The 22,233-nt window shown below is 43.4% G+C and overlaps 1 protein-coding gene across 5 annotated transcripts in view; it reads left to right on the top strand.

Moving 5' to 3' along the window:
- The window catches only part of itpr3 (inositol 1,4,5-trisphosphate receptor, type 3), a 312,431-nt gene that overhangs the window by 36,641 nt on the left and 253,557 nt on the right, over positions 1 to 22,233 (top strand). The window lies entirely within an intron of this gene.

A 22,233-nucleotide genomic window follows, 5' to 3' on the forward strand; every position in this document is an offset into this window, starting at 1 on the left:
CCCAGCATTTATTGCCCATTCCTAATTGCCCTTAAGAAAATGGTGGTGAGCAGCCTTCTTGAACCATTGCAGCCAATTTTGATACAACTGCATGGTAGTTCAGAGAAAACCAGTTAATGTGGTGGCCTGAGCCACACGAAATAGTTCTTTTAAAATTCATTCATGGGATGTGGGCTTCGCTGGCTGGGCCAGCATTTATTGTTCATCCCTAGTTGCCCTTGAGAAGGTGGTGGTGAACTGCCTTCTTGACCCGCTGCAGTCCATGTGGTTTAGATACACCCACAGTGCTGTTAGGCAGGGTGTTCCAGGATGTTGACCCAGCGACAGCGATAGATTTCCAAGTCAGGATAGTGAGTGGCTTGGAGGGGAACTTCCAGGTGGTGGTGTTCCCATCTATCTGCTGCCCTTGTATTCTAAATGGTAGTAGTCATGGGTTTGGAAGGTGCTGCTCTAAGGAGCCTTGATGAATTCCTGCAGTGCAACTTGTAGATGGTACACACTGCTGCTACTGTGTGTCGGCAGTGGAGGGAGTGAATGTTTGTGGATGTGGTGTCAATCAACCGGGCTGCTTTTTCATGGACAGTGTCCAGCTTCTTGAGTGTTGTGGGAGCTGCAGTAATTCAGGCAAGTGTGAAGTATTCCATCACACTCCTGACCTGTGCCTTATAGATGGTGGACAGGCTTTGGGGAGTTAGGAGATGAGTTACTCGTCACAGGATTCCTAGCCTCTGACCTGCTCTTGTAGCCACAGTATATATATATATGGCTAGTCCAGTTCAGTTTCTGGTCAATGGTAACCCCCAGGATGTTGATAGTAGGGGATTCAGTGATGGTAATGCCATTGGACATCAAGGGGCGATGGTTGGATTCTCTCTTGTTGGAGATGGTCATTGCCTGGCACTTGTGTGGCATAAATGTTACTTGCCACTTGCCAGCCTAAGCCTGGATATTGTCCAGGTCTTTCTGCATGGACTGCTTCAGTATCTGAGGAGTCGCGAATGGTGCTGAACATTGTGCAATCAACAGCAAACATCCCCACTTCTGACCTTATAATAGGAGGAAGGTCATTGATAAAGTAGCTGAAGATGGCTGGGCTGAGGACACTACCCTGTGTCGGCAGAGGCGGGGGGCTTGACCACGACTTTCCAGCTGATGGGCAGGGCCACCGCCTCCTCGTTGAATCTTAGCCTACATTTCTGAACAGTGTAGCCTTTCTTTTCTCAGACAGCATGTTTGACTGTGGCTGGGCATGTCATCCCACTTCATCCTACTCTCCAGATGCTTCAGATTGTCTGGCTCACTGCCTAATCTTCATCTTAATAAATAAAACCAGAATTAATAAAACATGGGTCACCTTTCACAACCATTGTAAAGTGCTATTACTGTGTAAATATCCTACCATATTAACTGAAATGCAATTTCAATAATTGAAAGATCTATTGTTCTTGGAAGAGAATCGCAAACAAAGCACATCGTTAAAGATTACTGAAATCTACATTTCAGCCTCTGAGACCCTTGGACTACTTTAAATCTCCTCCATAAATCTTTTTTGCTCCATGTGTTTCATATGGAAAAAATGATGAATAATTGAGTAAAGATGCCCACTAGGCCATGTGGCATCCTATAAAAATATAAAACATTTTTGTGGAGTTGCTGAAAAACCATCATTGCTGCTTAGCCTATACTTTTTATCCTAACCAGATGCCTTTTTATTTGGCAATGGATAGTTTCGTATTACCAAGGGATACATATGCAAGCAATACATATGAAAGTTTTGAGAAAGGGACAGACATTTTCCTATGATGGACATTTTAGAATAAAAGGATTTGGAAATGAACTCAAATGTGTGCATTACGGAGCTCTCAAAAATGATCTGGTGGTAGCTTGGTAGTGCAGAGCTTGAATATTGCTGAAAAGAGGGGAATGATTTTTGTCTCTCATGCAAATCAAAAAGCTTTGGCAACATGTTTCCCTTTTCAGTAACATCTGGTGGTATATTTGACTACCGATGGATTATTGTTATATTGAATTTAAAAAATAAATAGGAGTGGACTGTAAGGTTGAATGTCAGACAGCATTTTGCTGGAAGTTGAATAGCTTTGAACATCATGAAAGTCTGATTGATGAAATAGTCCAAACTCTCTGCCGTTTTCTAATACGAATATTAATTTTACACAGGAAAGGCCATTTTCTTGCCAGTTTCTCTCATTTACATTCCATGCTGCCCCCTTCCATTTAGAGCAGATCTCCTTGAATTGGATTAAAGGTTTTTGATAACCTTCTGGCACTGAAGTTCTGACATTTGTTTCACCTAGTCCTGATGTGCCCATGGGTTGTTTTTCTGTGATGTAATAAGCTTATAAAATGTCTACGATTGGTTATGTTGCAAAAAATGATAATGCGGAAAAAAAACAAAGACTTGCATTTATAGAGCACTTCTCTTGACCACTGGATGCCTCAAAGCACTTCACAGCCAATGAAGTAATTTTGAAGTGTCATCACTCTTGTAATGTAGAAAATGCAGCAGCCAATTTGTATGGAGCAAGCTCTTACAAACAGCAGTGATGATAATGACCAGATAATTTGTTTTTGTGGCATTGATTGAGGGAGACATATTGGCCAGGAGATGGGGATAACTCCTTTATTCTACTTTGAAATAGTGCCATGGGATCTTATATACCTACCGAGTAGGCAGATGGGGCCTCGGTTTCACATCTCATCCCAAAGTTGGCACCTCTGATAGTGCAGCTGTCCCTCAGCACTGCATTGGAATGTTGGCCTTGACTTTTGTGCTCAAGCCCTGTGTGGAACTTGAACCCAGAACCATATGACTCAGAGGGGAGAGAGCATTTCCCATCATCTTCTTCCTGGCATTTAGGGAAATAATAGCAAGTTCCAGAGATGGCAAATAGTCTCTTTTATTTTGTGGAAGAGCAGAGGGGCTTGGAGATTAGGTACAAGGGGCCATAAAAGCTAATGAAATACTGGGTTTTATTGCAAGAGCTATAGGAGGATAAATTTGAAGGTGTTTCACCTGCACAGTTTTAACTACCTGCACTCAAGTGATGAAATCTGGCCACCCTGAATTTTGGCCCTCTGACTGTATATTGTAGTGAGTAGTGTCGTGGAAGGAGTTGGATCGGAGGAGGAATGAGTGGGCCTCAGAATCCATTATTGGCATTCGGTGACGGGTCTGTTAAGGAGATTGCAGGCCTTCAGAATACTGTTGGGCAGTTTAAGTTGGGAGATTGCAAACCTCAAGATTATTATTGAGGGGGAATCAGGTAGGAAGACCACAGACATTGGGAGTACTGTTATGGGGAGGCGAGGACTCTGGTTGGAAGTCGCAGGCCTAGGAGGTACTGTTGGGGAAATGGGGGGTTGGATAGGGAGATTGCAGGCCTCAAGATTATTGTTGGGGAGTTCAGGTGGTGAGATCACAGACCTCAGGAGTATGTTATGGGGAGTCGGGTTGGGAGATTGCAGGCCTAGTGTGTATTGTTGGAGAAATGGGGGTTCAGAAAGGGAGATTGCGGACGTTGGGATTATTGGGTGTCAGGTGTGGTGATCTCAGGCTTTGGGGTAGGAGGATTGGGTAAGGAAATTGCAGGCCTTGGAGTAATGTTGGGGGAAGCTAGGGTGTTGTGCCTGCAGTTGAGAAGAGATTGGGGGAGGCTGAAGCTTGGTGTTGGAAGAAAAGTCAGAGATCTTGGGACCAGAGTGGCGATAGTTAAGGTAACCTTTTATTACCTACCTGTTGTTTAGAGTTGGTTCTGCTGGCAGCAAGCAGCATTGAGAGTGGCTGCCTCAGAACTAGAAGCAGCTAATAGGCATATGTGAATGACCTAACGCCTGCTTCAGACAAGGGGGAAGGATGCCTCTCATTTTTTCCTTTACCAAGATGGTGGTCCAGCACACTTCCAGTTGGAGTGGGCTGGCAGTGTGCTATGGAGCCCAATTTCTCCCTCTTAGAATATAAAGGTAGAGATGTAATACTAGATTCTGGAAAGGTCCATCAGATTGAAAAACAGCAAATGTGACTCCTCTATTCAAGAAAGGAGGGAGACAGAAAGCAAGAAACTACAGGCCTATTAAACTAACATCTATCATAGAGCAATGCTAGTATCTATTATTAAGGAGGCTACAGTGGGGCACTTAGAAAATGTTAATGCAATCAGGAAGAGTCAACGTGGTTTTGTGAAAGAGAAATCATGTTTGACTAATTTATTAATGTTCTTTGGGGAAGTAACAAGCAACATGGACAAAGGGGAATCCGTACTTGGAGTTCCAAAAGGCATTTGATAAGGCACTACATCAAAGGTTAACACACAAAATAAGAGCTCATGGTGTAGGAGGTAACATATTAGCATGGATAGAGGATTAGTTAGCTAACAGGAAGCAGAGAGTGGGGATAAAAGGGTCATTTTTGGGCTGGCAAGCTGTAATGAGTGGAGTGCCACAGGGCTCAGAGCTGGAGCCTCAAGAATATATAATTTATAACAATGACTTGGATGAAGGGACCAAATTTATGGATGCTGAATTTGGTGATGACACAGAGATAGGTGGAAGAGTACGTTGTGAAGAGGGCATAAGGAATCTGTAAAAGGATATGTGTAGATTAAGCTAGTGGGCAAAAATGTGGCAGATGACGTACAATGTGGGAAAATGTGAACTTGTTCACTTTGGCAGGAAGAATAGAAAAGTGGTATGTTATTTAAATGGAGAGAAGTTAGAGAAATGTGTGGTACAGAGGGGCCTGGGTGCCCTGGTACATGAATCGCGAAAAGTTAGTATACATGTACAGCAAGTGATTAGGAAGGCAAATGGAATGTTATCTTTTATTGCGAGGGGAATGTACAGGCTGTTGGTGAGACCACATCATAGAAGGGTCACAGCATGGAAGAAGGCCGTTTGGCCCATTGTAACTGCACTGGCCCTCTGAAGGAACAATTTACCTCGTGTCACCTCCCTGCCTTTGTCCCGTAGCCCTGCAAATACTTCCTGGTATTAAACAGGACTTGGTTAAGCGAAGGGATAGCAGAGAAAAACAATCAACTGGTTCACATTGTGAATAAGGGTTGGGGTGTAGGATTATGTACCTGTGCAGGTCAGTGAGGCTCCCCAGTGTTCACCAGCTGTCTGCATGCAGTGTTTAGACAGCCCTGGGGAGAGGGGAGGAAGGAACCACTTATGCACAGCACAAGCCAGGAAGTCGCCCCTCCCGCACTCCCCTGGTTGCACAAATGACTCACTTGGAGTACAGTGTACAGTTTTGGTCTCCTTACAATTGCATTAGAAGCAGTTCAGAGAAGGTTGACATGACTGATTCCTGTGATGGGCGGGGGCGAGGGTTATTGTGGTAATTACGGTTTTACGTAACGTGTAGTATACCTTTAAGAAGGAGGCTATAAAGGAAGATCACATGATCTTGTGTAACCAATAGAGGAATAAAGCGGGCCACCTCTGTAGTTAGTAGTCTGTAGTTGGTAATCAGTAGTATGGAGATAGGGTTTGATGTGGAAACACGCAAGTAAATAAACATAATGGGGAGAATTTTCACTTCAGCATGTGGGAGCGGGCCCCACATGCCGACATGTAAAGTGACCCGACGTCACCACATGTCATTCCAACCTTTCGTTTGGCGGGCGCACACCGGAGACAGCTGCACGCCCGCCAAACTGTCAAAGACCTGTTAAGGCCATTAATAAACTAATTAAACTAATCCTTAACGCTGCCCTTCCAACCTTAAGGTTGGCGGCAGGCGAAGAGTCCATGCGGCCTTCCCACGGGCGGGATGAGGTTTCATAAAGGTTTTATTAAATTAATAAATATATTTTACTTATTTCATAAACATGTCCCAACTCATGTGACACTGTCACATGAGGTAACATGTGTAAATGATTTTTAGCTTTCTTTATTGAAAATTCTCACTATGAACTTCATCTCCCTGAGGCAGTTCCGTGCCTCAGGGAGATTTCTGTGCTCTCTCGCGCGCATGGCCCCAACTCTCCCTCCTCCCCCTGCCCGCACAGGTAACACTGAGCGCTACCGAGTGCGCGTCACACTGGGCAGGCCTTAATTGGCCCACCCAAGTAAAATGGCGGCGCGCAGCCGACCGTGGGTGCCCGCCAGCTCCTGACTGACCTGCCCGACAGGGAGAACATTCTCCCCAATGTATTCTGTCTAAGATCAACTCTATCTATAGCACCAACTTGGCCATCACTTACAACAGGCATGCAATGAGGATCCATGGGATCCAATAAAGTGGCGGTGAGGGAAGAAGCAAGGAAAAAGCATGGATCAAACAAGGAAAATGCAAGGACAAAGCGAAGATACAACAACCTGGCGTCGAGAGTAAAACTAATTAATGGAAGAACTCAAGAGGCTTTGCACGGTAATTCTAAGTAGAACTAGACACCAGTGGTTCAAGAAGGCAGCTCTCTACCACCATCTCAAGGGCAACAAGGGCAATAAATGCTGGCTCACCCAGCGAAGCCCACATCCCGTGAATGAATAAAAAAGAATTTCCATCTAAATCGTCAAAGCAATCCTCTCATAGAATGCTGCAATTTGGAAGAATCAATCCTTTCGACCTAGCCATGGTTGATTGGTCTCATTATACTGAACGCCTCGCATTCTTTTTCCAAGTGAACAAGATTACTGGGGAAGAGAAGAGGCGAGCGATCCCCTTATTTATATGCGGGAATAAAACCAATGGCTTAATTCAAAGTTTAACGGCACCCAGTGCACCAGATTCGAAAAATTTTGATGAATTAATGGATTTCATGCAGGGTCATTATCAGCCAAAGCCCTCGGTAATGATGCAAAGGTTCAATTTTAACTCAAGAAATAGAGCCCCGGGGGAGACAGTTGCTTGTTATGTGGTAAGTTTGAAACAGCTAATAGAGCATTGTGAGTTTGGTAAATCTTTAAATGACATGCTCAGAGATCGTTTACTGTGCAGTGTGAATGAGGACAAGATTCAGAAGAGGTTACTGTCCAAAACAAATTTGGATTTTAAGAAAGCACTAGAGATAGCACTGGCCATGGAAAGTGCAGTGAGGGATTCAAAAGCCATTTAGGAAGTGCAAAATGGTGCCATCCTCCACACTGGGTGGGAAGCCCCAGCTAAAAAGGATACAAAAATGCAAGACTCTGCTGAGAAGTGGGAAACAGCCACCACTAGCAGAAAAATATAAAGGAATGACTTAGCAGCGAAAACAAGGAATAATTGCCAGAGGTGGAAACAAGCACTCTTATAATGATTGACAGTTTTAAAAAAATCAAATGTTTTTATTGTCATCGAAATGGAAACATAATGAGTGCAGGGAAAGAATCAGGCAGACTTTCCAACAAAAGAGAAAACCCAGTGAGATCCACAATGTAGAAGAGCCTGAAGCAACAAATTCAGATATTTATTCATTATTTAATTTGAACGTTGGAAAGACAGAACTAATTTATGTAACAGTAAAGGTAAATGGCAGACCAATTAGGGTGGAAGTAGACACAGGTGCTTCCACTACAGTAATTGGTGATCACTAAATTATGGTGAACATAAGTTAAATTTGAAAGAAATTTATGCCAAATTAAAAGATTACATGAGTGAAGACATCCAAATCAAGGGCATAAGCAGAGTAACTGTCCCTTACGGAAGCCAACCGATAAAACTACCCTTGATGGTGGTAGCAAGTGAGGGGGCCAAGCCTCCTGGGATGAAACTGGCTAAGGGAGATTAAGTTGGAATGGACTGAAATTTTCCAGCTGAGAGCAAGTGGGTTACTAGAGCTACTACAAAACTAAGCCTTAGTCTTCAAGGATGAACTTGGGGAGATCTAGGGGCTACAAGCAAAAATTCATGTGGATCCAGAGGCAACACCACGATTCATGAAGGCAAGACCAGTACCTTAAGCACTGTGGGAAAAGGACAACACCGAACTGGACAGATTAGAGAAATTGGGCATTATACAACCTGTGCAGTTCTCAGAATGAGCAGCACCCATTGTCCCCGTGCTTAAACCCAACCAAAGCATCCAAATTTGTGGAGACTGCAAATTGACAGTTAACAAAGTAGCTAAGCTGGGCAGACACCCCATACTAAGCTGGCAGGTGGAACCACCTATACGAAACTTGATATGAGTCATGCTTATCAACAATTAAAGCTAGCGAAGGCCTCATGGGAATTTAATTTATACCCATAGAGGTTTGTACCAATATACTCGTTTGTCTTTCGGCGTCTCCTCAGATTGCACCATCTTCCAGAGAATAGTGGAAAGCTTACTGCAGGGTCTGCCCCATGTTGAAGTTTATTTGGATGATGTTCTGGTGACAGGACTCACTGAAAAGGAGCATTTGGTGAACTTAAAAGAAGTCTTAAAATGTTTCTTGTAGGCTGGAGTGCGTTTTTTAAAAAAGTGCACGTTCCAAGCAAGGAAGGTAATCTATTTGGTCACCGGGTAGATTCACAGGGCCTCCACCCAGTTGAGGAAAAAATGAGAGCCATAAGAGAGACACCTGTGCCAAAGAACACCTCCAAGCTCAAATAATTCTTAGCAATAATCAACTATTATGGGTGCTTCTTACCCAATTTGTCTACAGAACTAGCACCTCCGCATTATCTACTCAAGAAGAACAAACATTGGTCTTGGGAGGCACCCAAGAAAGAAGCTTTCATAAAGGTGAAACAATTGTTGCACTCGTCCAATCTATTAGTGCTTTATTATCAGATGAAATTATTGGTGCTGACATGTGACGCATCTCCCTACGGAGTGGGAGCAGTGATTTCCCATTAAATGGATGATGGCATGGAATGACCTGTGGGATACGTATCAAGAACACTCACCACAGCATAAAAGGGATACTCGCAGATAGAAAAAGGTCTGTCAATGATCTTTGGTGTCAAGAAATTTCAACAGTACATGGCCATCATTTTACTGTTGTTTCAGAGCACAAACCATTGCTAGGATTGTTCAGCAAAGACAAGGCTATACCACCCATAGTGTCGGCAAGAATACAACAATGGGCGTTGATATTGGCAGCACACAAGTATACTTTTGTACATAGGCCTGGAAATCAAATTGCAAACGCCAATGCACTTAGTCGTTTGCCTTTACAAGAAAATGTTGAGGATGTCCCAGTACCACAAGAACCTGTTTTATTGTTAAATTTCTTAGATTTATCACCGGTATGTGTGAAACAGTTCAGAGATTGGACAAGGCAAGACCCAGTCTTATCCAAAGTATGAGAACAAGTGCTTCATGTTTGGTCACAAGAGCAGGAATCTGATGAAATGAAACCATATTTCAATAGAAGACCTGAAATAACCAGCCCACATGGCATCTTATTGTGGGGAGCCTGAGCGATTGTTTCTCCAAAGGGAAGAAAGCTATTGTTGATTGAACTACATAATGCACATCCAGGGATTTCCCAAATGAAGATCATAGCACACAGCTATCTATGGTGGCCTGGGATGGATGGAGAAATAGACAGCTTAATGAAGAATTGTGTGTAGTGTCAGCAATTGCAAAAGTCACCTTCAACAGCTCCATTACACCCTTGGGAGTGACCAGGAAGACCATGGGTACAAGTACACACTAACTATGTGGGACCTTTCATGGGAACAATGTTTCTGCTCATTGTTGATGCCCACTCAAAATGGACATATATGAGGTGAAGTCACCAATGTCTTCTGCCACAATTAAGAAGCTACGTCAAAGTTTTTCCATTCACGGATTACCAGAAGTAGTGGTTTCTGATAATGGCACGGCATTTACAAGTGCTGGGCTTATTGGCCTCAACGGTATCACTCGTGTAAAAATTTCACCATACCACCCTTCCTCAAATGGACTGGCCGAAAGGGTGGTTCAAACGTTCAAGGCAGGCATGAAGAAGTTAACTGGAGATTCCTTAGCGACCAAACTAGTACTTTCTTTCCAGTATAGGACCACCCCTTACACAACAATAGCTGTCACACCTGCGGAGTTTTTGATGAAACGCTGCCTCAGGATGAGATTGAGCTTAATAATGCCGAATCTAGGGGGAAGGTGGAAAAGAGTCAGGCAAGTCAGAAAACTAGATACCACTGGCAAAGTCATGACAGGAAGTTTACCATGGGAGACACAGTATACCTGAAGAACTTTGGAGAAGGACCAAAGTTACCGGCTGAAATAAGTGCAGTGACTGGACCACGTGAAGGTGGTAGGTTGAGTCATATGGAGATATGTGGATCATCTAAGGAAGAGAGAAACAAAACACCAGGAAATGATTCCACCAGTGTTCACAACTGGGTCAATGTTTCCTATTGAGAAATCTCAACCTAGTACAGATGTGCCTGCTGTGTCTGTTGTACCTGCAAGAGTTGAGGATACAGAAGTGCAGGTGCCCTCCAAAGTACCTGATGTTCAAATAACTCCAGAAATGGAGGTTTCTGACAAAGCATCTGTAGTTGCAGAGCTGAGACGTTCCACACGCCAAAGGAAACCCCCAGAAAGATGAATTTGTAAATTACTTATTTACTTTGTAAATAATTTGCTATTTTGAGGAAATTGTACTTGTAAAGTGTGTTTTTGAGTAAAGGGGGAGGGATGTGGTAATTATGGTTTTATGTAACGTGTAGTATATATTTAAGAAGGATGTTATGTAGGAAGTTCACATAATCTTGTGTAACCAATAGAGAAGTAGCGTGGGCTACCTCAGTAGTCAGTAGTCTGTGGTTAGTAGTCAGTAGTATGGAGATAGGGTTTGATGTGAAAGCACACAAGTGTAGCTGCTGACTACCTTTGTAAATAAACATGTGTTCCACCTAAGAAGTGTCTGCTGATCAATTCTATCTATAGCATCAACTCGGTCACCACTTACAGCAAGAATGCAACAAGAATCCACGGGATCTAACAGTTATGAGGAAAGGTTGGACAGGTGTAGCCTGTATCCATTGGAGTTTAGAAGAACAAGAAGTGATTTTATTGGAATGTATAAGATCCTGAGCTGACTTGACAGGGCGGGTGCTGAGAGGATGTTTTCCATTATGGAAGAGACTCGAGCTAGGAGAAACAATTTAAAAGTAAGGCGTCTCCCATTTAAGATGGAGATGAGGACAATTTTTTTCTCAAAGAGTATCGTTAGTTTGTGGAATTCTCTTCCCCAGAGAGCAGTGGAGGTAGGGTCATGAATATTTTTAAAGCTGAGTTAAATAGATTCTTGATTAGTGAGGGAGGCAAAGAGCATAGAGGATAGGCAGGACAGTACAGATGAGGCCACATCAGATCAGCAATGATCTTGACAGAGCAGACCCGAGGGGCTGATTGGCCTACTCCTGCTCCTAATTTATATGTTCATATGTCTGGTCTTATGTACGAGTGTAATAGTAAATCTCTATAAAACCTTAGGATCACAGTTGGAGTATTGTATGTATTTTTGGACAACACCCTATAGGCAGGTTGTTGAGGCTGTAGTGAGGGTAATTCGATTTACTGCAATGCTGCATGTCATGTGGAAGTACAAATACAAACACTTGGAAGCCTGTGGCATTTTTCATAAGAACAGGAAAGATTAAGATGTAATTTGATAGGGACATTTAAAATGATGGGGGAATGGGACAGAGTAAATCAAAACAGATTACTTCCAGTGATTGTGTCTTGAAAGAAGTGGCATAGATATGAGATTAAACATGACATTTAGAACCGAGATTAGGAGAACATTTTCATGCCGAGAGCTGTGATGTTATAGAATGTGTTATTGGAGTTGGTGATTGATTCATAGGATGTGTCAACATTTGGGAAGAGGCTAGATGCTGTTAAAGGAAAAGGGAAGAAAGGAATATGAGGAAAGAGGGCATACAGGAGGTTTTAGGATTCTTACTTGACCTGTCTGCAGCCTTTTACACAATCCTCCTCCAATGCCTCTCGTCATCCAGCTGGATGGTACAGCAGTCACCTGGGGCTGACGTTTTAGTCCCCAATGAGAGCAGGCCAGGAGGCAGTTGGGCATGTAAATGTGCAGCGTTGGCTGGTGTGCTGGTTTGCCAGCTCCATTCTAGAGGCAGGATGCCGTTGGGTGAGGGGGTGTGGCGGAACAGATGGCGGGAGGTGGGTGAGGGACAGGGCTTCATGTCTGCAAGTGGCAAGTAACCAATGGAGCTCATTCAAGGCCTATTGTTTGAAGTGAACTAGAATTTTCCAGTCATCCTCCAGGTCCCCAGAGGTGCTAGGGATAGTGTAATTGCCTGGAGGCAGCCATTTGGCAGTAGACTTGTTGGGGGCGAGGGAGGCGGTGGGGCTACACCCTAGACAGCTAGGCTTAGCGGCCCTCCCTGCATGCCTGACTTCACTTGCAACCGCAGGGCATTCTTTGAAGGGGTTCTCCTCCACGATGGTGGCCTTGCTGCTGCGGCCATTTTTTAATTGAAAACGTTGGAGAGAGGACACCTCTCTCTCATTTATCTCAAAAGGTGGGCTATTGACCCTCTAGCTTTGAGAACCTGCCAAGGATGGTAAGCCCACCCTCTGGCCACTAATTGACCAATTTGGGAAAATCACAGCTGCATGATTTGCTTTTTTCCTGAACAAAGTCTCCAAACTGATGCCTACTTACTGTAACCTCAAACAAATCTAACCTTCCTTGTTGGGCTGCCCAGAAAGATTTTTAAAAGACAGAGGAGGTTTAAAATTATCTTGGGTGATGTTGTATTCTGTGAGAGGAAATCTCTGCCTACCTGAAATTGTTCTCAGAATGCCTCAGAAACAGCTGCAAATAAAAGCCAGTACCCAAGGCCGGGGCCTATTCTTTGACCTATGATTGCGTAACCTGTGAACAGACCAATACGCCCTGAGACAAAGGCAGCAAATGTTACACTTGTCATTTAAATAAACATTCGTTGATATGGAATGAAGGCAATCTCTCACAATGACCTAAATGTTTGTTTATAGATGCAATAGCTCTGTCCAATTGACACTTATAGCCTTTTATTTTCAATCTTTTTAGTTATGACTGATTCAAAATGCCACATCCAGAGGATCCAGAACTGAACTGATAATATCCTCCTTTAATAAATACCCTTTTTGATCCTGTTTCAATCATTTTACATGCTGATCCTAATAATGCAAAAATACAACTTAAATCCAATATAGGCAAAAATCATTCCATTGTTGGAGCATTACTCCTGCACTCATGTTGTCATCAACCATTAACTTTTATGTGTTTATCAGACAGCAGTACATCCTTTTTCCAGGTCACAGACCCACCCTTCCGGTCCAGAGTTTCTCCAAAAAGTGGACTTACAATTGATACACGGAAGATACACAGCCCTCAGAATGATAATAAGGACGCTCCTTGAACAATTAAAATGTCTGCAATTAAGAATTAAGTATAAAGAAAAGGCAAACGGTTGTGATATTTTAGTGAAATCTTTGATTATCCACTGGCATGCTGTATTTGTACAAATTGCCAAAATTTGCACAAAGACATTACCATATCCTAAATGACGATTGTAAATCACATGTGCAAATTGCTTAAATAAGACGTGGTGAAAAAGAAAAGTCAAGGATTAAAACAAAAGTTCAATGTTGCCCAGAGCATTGTTAACTGCATGCTACCATTCACTTTTTCTCCTCATAATTTTTGTTTACGCTCATCGCAAAAGTTGGCTTCCACGGAAAGAAGTGAGGTCATATTATCTACTGAAGCTTGACCGATGTGAAATATGGTTTGTGTAAAGTGAACCATGGGGCAAGCAATAAGCCACCTGAGGAATAAAGAATAGACTGCATTCAGAATAACAAAATGAGAGTTTTATGTAGTTTCTTGTCCTCAGGATGTCTCTAATCACTTCACACCCAGTGAATTACTTTTGAAGTGTTGCCACTGGTGGGTGGGTAAACACTGCAGCCAATTTGTGCACAGGAAGATCCCATGATCATTTGTGAAATGAATAATGAATTAATCTGTTTTTGCTGGGCCTGGTCGACAGGTAAATATCGGTCTGCATACTGGGAGAGTTTTCCTACTCTACATTGATTGGTGCCAGAGGATCATTTACCCCTCTGAGAGGGCAATTGAGGCCTCAGTTCCATGTGTCACCTGAAAGACACTCTTTCAGTTTTGTACAGAATTTTCAGCTTAGATTATGTGCTCAAATTCTGGAGTAGGGCACAAACCCACAATTTGTGATTCGGAAACAAAAGATCTACTACTGAGCCAAGGCCTTTACCATTTGGTTATGCACTGCAAATAATACGCAACGCCACAAAATATTCCTGATCACCGACTGATGGAAAGTGGCACGTCGACAGACTATTAGTCCACCTGAAGACCACTAATTCGTGTTAAACAGAAGTAAAAAGTATTGAATTAGATTAGAATTATCTGTTCCGAAACAAAGTTCTCTTCAGTAACTTGGACTGTGCATCTATGATGACAAGTTTTTTTTAACAGCCAGTCCTAGAAGGTAACCTAATATGTTCAATCCCATATCGCTAAACAGTATAAACTGAAGAACAAAGGCTTTTGTCAGAGGTTGTGGCACTAAGTTCCCTCTTGAGGTCTAAACCTGTACAAAGGATGATTATTTCAGAAGCCTATAATAATTGCAAATGCATATACCAAGGCCAGAATTTTCTGGTCCCGTTGGTGCTGGGTGTCATGGCGGGCACGAGTCGCCAATATGGCGAGAAGGCCCAAATTTGGTTTCACGCCGTCGTGGAACCAGTTTGCAATCGTCCGCCCCACCCGTCAATGGCGGAACGCGTTTTCCGCCACCACACGTTGGCAACCTAATTTAAATATTTTAACATCTCATTATAAACCCTGCTCACCGGAATCATCCCCCGCATGTCAAAGTTACTGCCCACATCGGTGTGATGTCAGAACGGCGTGCTTCACAACTGCTTCTAAATGGTGTGCACCAGGCGACCTGAACTGAATATAATGTAGAAATGCTTATGGCGTGCCCAGTGAGTGCAGAGCCATTAACAGAGCTGTTCCATCCTCTGCAAGGATAACTGCTGTCAACCTGAGTTATGGCTGTGGCCACTGCCCTCAGAATTTCTGCTTTTGCCTCCTTCCAGACTCAAGTAAGCAAAATTCACAGTAACAACACATGTGCTGGCCATTTAACTGAATTTGCACTTCAGATCACTAAATGAATAAACACATCAATCCAGTCAGAATTGATGAATGTACAATACTAGGAAGCCATGGTTTTGAATTGGATCTGTTTTCTTATGGATCTGCACCTGTCGAGTTGCATTCCAACCCTTTGCCGTGGCAGGAACAATGTTAATGCCTCACTTGTGTGTCATGTTGAAGTATCATAAGGTTCATTATACGGAGTGAAGTTTGCATGCTGTCCAAATTGCAGTACAAATTGCACACTGGTGCCTCAGGGACTGTAATAAAAGGAGAAGGCAGTTAACAGAATTGTTATGTGTGCCTCAACACCATATGTGAAGTACCTGATGATGCTGTCCAATATCACTGCAAATGGATACAATAGGTGGCCCTCTCAATTCATGGAGAGGAAACTTGTGTTACTGAAAAGAGAATTCTTCATGTTACTCACCTACCATTTTTTCCCTTAATGATTTATCCCTCCCTGTTTTTTACCTGGCCATTCTTCATGTGGAGCCAGGCAGGCGATTAGGCAATGGGACTAATACCAGTCAAATCAGGTTCCTTCTCACTTGTGTATTTACCAACATGGCTCAATTGATAACAATCACAGATATCAACCTGCTTGCTTCCTTTGCCAGTAACACATAAACTAGCTGTGGTAAGACATGCAGTTTAATGTGAAAGAAAGAACTTGCCTTCATATAGCACCTTTTATGACCTCAGGATGTCCCAAAATACTTTACAGCTAAAATGCTTTTGAAGTGCAGTCACTGTATGGTAGGAATAATGTTAAAATATAGTTTATAACATACACTCATGAACAAAAAAGTGCAAAGATATACATCTATAGAGCCATATTTCATAAACTATATAATGTAGGCTTACGTGGCAGTTCAATTGAATATATTTCCCCTTTAATACTGCAAATGTCACAAACCTAATGTACTTTTGCAGAGATGGTAAGGAAATAGGATACGGTGCAATATTCATTCCTGTCTTTTCACATAGACTGTGTATAATGGCTATCTCAATTTAAGATAAATTACTTAGAAACGATGCTACCACCTATTGGCCCTGACAAGGAGGGGTGGAGGCAGCAGAAGTGGCTTTAGAACCTGGCAAGGCCAGTAATGTGGAGATCCCTTCAAATGCAATGGCAGGATCTCATTATCATCTTTTTAGTTCTTTTCCTCCATGATAGATCATCCAATTGACAGCCTGACTGAGAGCCAGGAGGGTAAGTCAGAGGCAAGGTGCTGCAGCCGGGCATCCTTTGAGGCCGGCTGTGGATAGCTGTGGCCGAAGGGGAGGAGGGCATTTTGCGTGACTATCGAGCACGCCTGCATGTCTTACTGGGCTGTTGGCGAGTGGAGGAGGTCAGCAATTGTGGCTTGGGGATGGGGTAAGGGGAAGTAAGGCTGCGAGCAACAGAAGAGAGGTCGAAGGCTTCCTTGAGGCGCTATTCTACTCCTCTTGGCACACAAGAAACGCTAGAAAAAGCACTTAACTCCTGGGACTAGCAGTTCCCGCCTCCCTTTTTGCTCCCTGAGCCCTGGAAAATGCAACCGGTGGCAGCTTGATTTAAATCGATGGCGCTGTGGAGGTCTGATTTAAATATGTTAGTGAAACGTTCCACCTCTCCAACACAGGACACTTGCATGACACACTACCCACTGCTGAAAAAATGTGACAGGCATATATGCACTGAATTAAGGTAGCTTTTCACTTGTTTTAGGGTTGTATTCCATCCAACAGACCTCCTCCTGCCTGTTTTGGGACGATTTAATTTCGAGGCCATTGAGAAAATTTCAATTAGGTCTCAAGCTCCCAGTATGGAAGAGATTCATGCCATACAAATTATAAGGGTAGTAGTAAATCAAAGTGATAACTCATATCAGTTTCATCAGAGTCTGTTATCAAGGGCTTTATTAATCTATAAAAAAGTCAACTCAGGATATTTGTTTAAACTTAATTACAGAGGTGGTATTAGGTTCAAACGTAGTGCAAAGTCCTTTTAGAACTCATTCCAGGAACTTTTTCATCACGCGAAATGATCAGTACATGGAATAAATTGTCTGCTTGAGTATACGGCAAAAACTGGAATCACTTAAAAAAAACAATTGGTTGCTACATTGAAAGGAGATAAGGATCTACGTGGATGAATTATGGAAGACTGATGGCCTACTCCTGTTCCTATGCTGAATGCCCTTGCTCATCCCTTCCCCAGGTTCAGCTTATCCACGAGATCCACCCCTGCTTTCTTGACCCTATTGCCACCAAACCATTCACCACACAACTTCCCTTCCCGGCCGTCATGCTAGCTGTTATGATCCTTGGTTCCCTCTGCTCAGGTGATATTGCTCATACTTTCAATCTGCTGCCATTATCCTCCTTAAAACTAAAACCACCTTTAACCACTCGGTCCTCACAAATGACCAATCTATTGCCAACCTCCCTTTAATCTCCAAAGTCTTTGAACGTGCTGTTGTCTGCTACATTCATGCGCATCTTGCCCACAGCTGCATGTTTGAAACGCTTTGATCAGGTTTGCACCCCTGACCTGATCAGTCACAAATGCCATCCTGTGTGACTATGGGCAGAATTTTACATCCTGTGGGTGGGTGGGCATAAAATCATGTGAGAAGATGTCGGGCGACCGTCCCGACATCATCGCACGCTTGCATGATATTTCGCTCGGTAGGTGCGTGCAAAAGTTGGAAGCGCGCCCATCGACAATTAAGTGGGCAGTTAAGCCCACTAACTGCGCAATTGTCTCCAATTTTTCATGGCCCATCCAACCTTATGGTTGGCGACCGGGCGAATAGGCCAGGTGGCCTTTACATTGTCATCAAACCTCATCCAAGGGCGGGATGAAATTTCCATTATGAATTAAAATAAAAACAAATATCTGTGGACAGCATTTTTATCAGCTGCTTTGTCAGGTGCTTGATTGTGATGCATGGACATTTCTTGCAGATTTTTAAACCTTCTTTTGACCATTTGAAGGTTTGCAGCTCCCTGAGGCAGCTGTCCGCCTTCCGGGAGCTCTCCTGCAATGGTCACCTGTGCCTGTGGTGACGTCATTGCCTGGCCTCTTCCCCCTGCCCCTACCCCGCACCCTGGTAGCACTGAGCTTTTCAGCACGTGTTTCAGGCTGACTGTCCGTTAATTGGCCAGCCAGTGTGAAATCGCGGTTGGGGGCCGATCGCGGTCAGCAATCCGTTTCCCAACCGCTCCCAGGCCCGTCGATTGCATGCGCCCACCCACCGAAGGTAAAATTCAGGCCTATGACTTTAATGCACAATCCCTCCTCATCATTCTCTACCTGTCCGCAGCCTTTATCAAGATTGACCACACCATTTTCCTTTAACGCCTATATTTCGCTGTCTAGCTGTGTGGGGCTGCCTTCATCTGATTCCAGTAGTAACCAGAGAGTCTCTGACATTGACTTCTCTTTCTGCCTCTGCATTATCAGCTCTGGTGTCCCCCAAGGATGTATCCTTCACCCGTTCCTGTTCCCTCCTCTCATCTACCTACTGGTCTTAAACAATATCATCTAAGAACGCAGTGTCATGTCAATGCTGATGACACACAGTCTGCCTCTCTCAACCTCTCCATTGCCTTTGTGTTGTCATACTGCTTGTGTGATATCCAGTCCTGGAATAGCCAAAGTTTCCTTCAATTAAACATTGAGAAGACTAAAGCCATTTGGAGACATTTTTGAAGTCTACTCTTACTTTGCCTCCTGTTAGGACACATTGCAAAAGCCACCTTCTGCACATGGCAGACAAAGTAGTTCGCTGAATGTCTTTCGTCTCTACCTCAAACTTTATTCCTTTATTTCTGTCGCTCTCCCTGGTCACTGTCTCAGGTTGAACCAGGCTGTTCGCAAATTCAGTGACCTAAGTGCCCCTGAGCCAACATCACCAACTTTAACCTCCATAATGGTACCTGTCCTCACTCTGCGTCAATCCATTTGTTGCTGAAATCCTCGTCCATCTTTTTCCTATCTCCAGAATCAACACTTTCAGTATGTTCTTGGCAGGCATCCCATTATCTGCTCTCCATAAACTTGAGCTGGACAAGCTCTGCTGCTTATATTCTAATCATATGCCCCATTCCCCCATCATTCCTGTGCTCACAGATCTACATTAGCTCCCAATCCATCAATGCGTGATTTAAAATTTCTCATCCTCGTGTTCAAATTGCTTCATGGCCTCTCCCCTCCCGATCTGTATCACCTCCTCCAGTTCTACAGTCCTCGGAGAATTCTGCGTTCCTCCAGGTTTTGCCTCTAATGTGTCCCACACCCTTCTCCCCACAAGGGGAGTGGCTTCAGAAATCTAGGGTGTAAGCTCTGTAATTCCCTCCCCAAAGCCCTCCATCTCTTCACCTGCTTTTTGTTCCTTTAAGGCAATCCTTAGAACGATCTCTTTGACCATGCTTTTGGTCAACTGTTCTAATATCTCCTTCGTTGGTTTGATGTCAGGTTTTGCCTGATTAAGCTCCTGTTGTACTCCCTAGGGTTTTTTTTATTAAAGTTTCTTTAAAAAAAACAAGTTATTGTTGTAAGTGTTTAGTGATATGCACCGTGCCATCACTTTCAGAGAGTTTCTACCGATTACTGGTCAGTATAACCTGACCAATGTGAATGAGGCAACATTATTTAATGAGACTACTTAAAGTAGCACCTTCAACATAACACATGCATGTATAACACACAAATAGTGCTTCATCTGAATGACAGTTTTACACCAGAATGCTATTGCAGAATCAATATCAGTTCCATATTAGTTGACATATCTCTCAGTTTTAGAGATGTAGATTGGGCTGAGAGAGTTGAGGTCAGCCAGTTTGACGTGCAAGATCGGCCAGAGGCTGATCGCGTTGGGTGACTAACCCAACATGCTCTTTTTAAAATGACCGCCACCCACCCCCTCTTCCACTGCCTTCTCCCTGCCACCAAAGCCGTCTCCATGTGGCTAGGGGAAGATTCTGTCCAGATTACGCATCCGGGGAATGTATTGATCAACTTACAGAAGTTTTAATTAGAGAGGGTTTGAATGTGTTAAAATATTAATTTTCAAAACTGAAAGTATAATAAAGTTGACTTCACGTAATTCTGTTGCTCTGGCCTTGGCTGTGGGCTTTTATTTAGGGATTCTAGTGTTTCAGTTTTATGATGTTTACTGAATTGCTGGCTTTTCGAGGCAGTGCCAGTTTTTAATGAAGTTTTGTAGATTAACATGTATATTTGAATAGGTAAAATTGACTGTAGGTAGCTGACTGAATGCCACTGCTCATATTACCAAGTTTTTCCTGGACTGAATTCATTGAGAACTCTGCAGGCAATACTGACCTAAACCATTGAGAGACTTCAATAAAAGCTCAGCCTTTTGCCTCTGACCTCCATATAAAAATATCAATATTCTGGCACTATGAATTCAACCAAGCTGAACAATGAAGCAAATTTGTTGGTTTCTCGTCCATCTTCAAGCCAGAGCACCTGATGTCCCTGCACTGACATCCTTACTCTACATCTGTGAGTTTAGGTTTTAGAGGGCCCAGGTCGGCAGGAGTATAAGCATCAAAGTCTACAAACCAAACAATGGGGTTGAGAGCAAGTCACAGGAGTCTGGTAGAACAAGAATTGAGGCATCCACCATTTGTCAGTTAAAGTGAGAGGAAGCACATACGTGAAATACTCAGTAAGTCTGTTAGGAGAGAGAAACAGCGTTAAGCTTCAGGTCGATGACCTTTCATATGAACTGCTGAATATTTCCATCAATTTCTGTTTTTATTTCTTCCAAATGCCCATTGCTTCCAAAAACTTAAAGAGAGCAGTAAAAAGTCATAGCCTGCAAGTTGTTAACACTGTCTTTAAATAGGGCTGGTGGGGTTCCTTTGTGCTGCTGCACACATGTTCAGCTATTTGTGTTTAAGAAGGCATGTTAGCTAGATCAGTGAGGTATAACATAGCAGTAATCAAGTCAAAAAGTGCTGGAAAAACTCAGTCGGCCTGGCAGCATCTCTGGAGAGAGAAACAGAGTTGATGTTTCAAGTCCCTTGTCCTCACTTTCCACTCACCAGCCTCCAACATTCAAAGGATTATCCTCTGCCATTTCCTCCAACTCCAGCATGATGCCACCACCAAACATATCTTCTCCCCTCCCATGTCAGCATTCCGAAGGGACCATTCCCTCCGTGGCTCCCTGGTCTGCTTCTCTATCACCCGCAACACCTCATCCCCTTCCCAGGGTACCTTCCCATGCAATCGCAGGAGGTGCAATGCCTGCCCCTTTAGCTCCTCCCTCCTCACTGTCCAAGGCCCCAAATACACCTTCCAGGTGAAGCAGTGATTTACTTGTACTTCTTTCAACTCAGTCTATTGTATTTGCTGCTCACAATGCAGAGTCCTGTACATTGGGGAGACCAAACGCAGACTGGATGACTGCTTTGTGGAACACCTCCGCTCAGTCCGCGAGCGTGACTCCCACTTTCCAGTCGCTTGCCATTTCATTTCACCGTCTTGCTCTCATGCTTAAATTTCTGTCCTCGCCTGCTACAATGTTCCCAGTGAAGCCCAACACAACCTAGAGAAACAGCACCTCATATTCCGATTAGGCACTTTATAACCTTCTGGACTCAACATTGAGTTCAACAACTTCAGACTGTGAACTTTGTGCCCCATTTTGAATGTTTCTCCCCTCGTGCCAGTCTGTATCTTGCTCTCATGTTTTGCTTTCATGTGGCACTGATGTTTATTCTGCTAGTAACACCTACTCTGGGCCAATGTTCTGTTCCTTTACTACTATCATTTCCCACTCTCTTTGTCTTTTGTTCCATAACATCCTTGTAATTTAACCCCCCCTGCCCTCAAACCTATCCCTGACCTTCCCTTTTTGCTCCACCTGAGGAGGGTCAGTAGCATAAACCCATAACATTTTTGCCTCTCTTCAGTTCCGAGGAGGAGTCGTGTTGGACTTGAAACTTAACTCTGTTACTCTCGCCACAGATACTGAGTTTTTTTTAAGCGCTTTTTGTTTATGTTTCAGATCTCCAGCATCCATGGTCTTTTGCTTTTATTCTAAAATGGCAGTGCTGGCATCAAATCAACATTGGATCCTGACT

Source organism: Carcharodon carcharias, chromosome 9, assembly GCF_017639515.1.
Source record: "Carcharodon carcharias isolate sCarCar2 chromosome 9, sCarCar2.pri, whole genome shotgun sequence".
Classification (NCBI taxonomy): domain Eukaryota; kingdom Metazoa; phylum Chordata; class Chondrichthyes; order Lamniformes; family Lamnidae; genus Carcharodon; species Carcharodon carcharias.